Source organism: Telopea speciosissima, chromosome 7, assembly GCF_018873765.1.
Source record: "Telopea speciosissima isolate NSW1024214 ecotype Mountain lineage chromosome 7, Tspe_v1, whole genome shotgun sequence".
NCBI lineage: Eukaryota > Viridiplantae > Streptophyta > Magnoliopsida > Proteales > Proteaceae > Telopea > Telopea speciosissima.
In genome coordinates, this window is record NC_057922.1 from 40,842,429 (window position 1) to 40,843,775 (window position 1,347).

Below are 1,347 nucleotides of genomic sequence, written 5' to 3' on the forward strand. Positions count from 1 at the left end.
AGATTGTAATTTCTTTTGACTTTGATTGTAAGGGTTCTGGTTTGGAGGCATAGAGTGTTTATCTTCTCTTGGGTTGGGGGTAAGGGTCCCCCTTGTATTGTTTTTCCACAATTACTAATAAAATCTTATGCATTGTTGGAAAACATGTTTTTTGACTCGACTCGTCTGGTCAAAAACCAGGTGAGTCGACCTGGTCACACTTGGTTAGGTTAAATATATAATAAAAATACATAAAAAATAGGAAAATTACATATCAATGATTTAATTGTCTTTTCATAATTACCCTTTTTATCAATTATATTATTTTTTCTGTAAAAAAAAAATTTATATTATTTTCTATTGTTCTTTCATCTCTTAGCCAGTCAACCTCTCAATAGTCAATGATTAGAATCTATTATTGAACATGTTTGCATTGGAAAAAATTCTTAAGAGTGAGTGATAGTAGCGCTAGGGGTATAATCGTTAAACGCAACGTCAAACACACCACCTAAAATCTAAACCATTTAAATTTTTAATTTTAATCTTAACTGTTGAATATATAATGTCACTCCACCAGCTCACCATTACAGCAGGTTTCATGCTCTTCCTGCTCTTCTTCTTCTTCTTCTTCTTCTTCTTCTGCTTCATCCTGTTGATAAGCATCTCCAACCTCGTGACCCTCACCGCCTCAGTCAAAACAGTCCCAGCCCCGCACCTCTGGTGCTGCCATCATCCCTTGTCCCAATCGCTCAACCCCTGACAACATCCATCTCTCCCAACCTTCCCCACCCTTCCCTACAACCACCGCCCCAGCCACTCTTACCTGCGATCTTGCACCCTCTTTATTCCTCCCAAGAAAAATATGTTGATATTTAAAAAAACAAAAATCAATAATAAAAAAAAGAAAAAAAAAACAGATTTTATGTAGATCTTAAAGAAAATATGCAATTCAGATTCCACATTTCAGTTACTCTTTATTATTGCTTGATTAATCTCTTTTCTCCCACCCCAAAAGTAAGGCTTGTCATCAAGCTCCCCTTTCAACTGTTTCAAGCATTCTATAAAATCCTTCTTCGTTGTTTCTTACTCTTCTTCTTTGGTTTGCCATACGTTTGATCCCACTTCGTATGCTTGAATTTTTAAAGCCCACTTCCCACAAGTTATCCATTCATTAAATCTATAATTGAACTCAGATTCAGAAAATCAAAAAGGGTATCTGAAAATTCAATCCTAGATGAAAAGCCGAAGGAACCCAAGTGAAAAAATCGCATGAAAATAGAAAAATCGTGAATGCAATCTGTAACAACAACTACAAGCATAGCAAGAGAGAGAGAGAGAGAGAGAGAGAGACGGATGAACAAGCGGAGG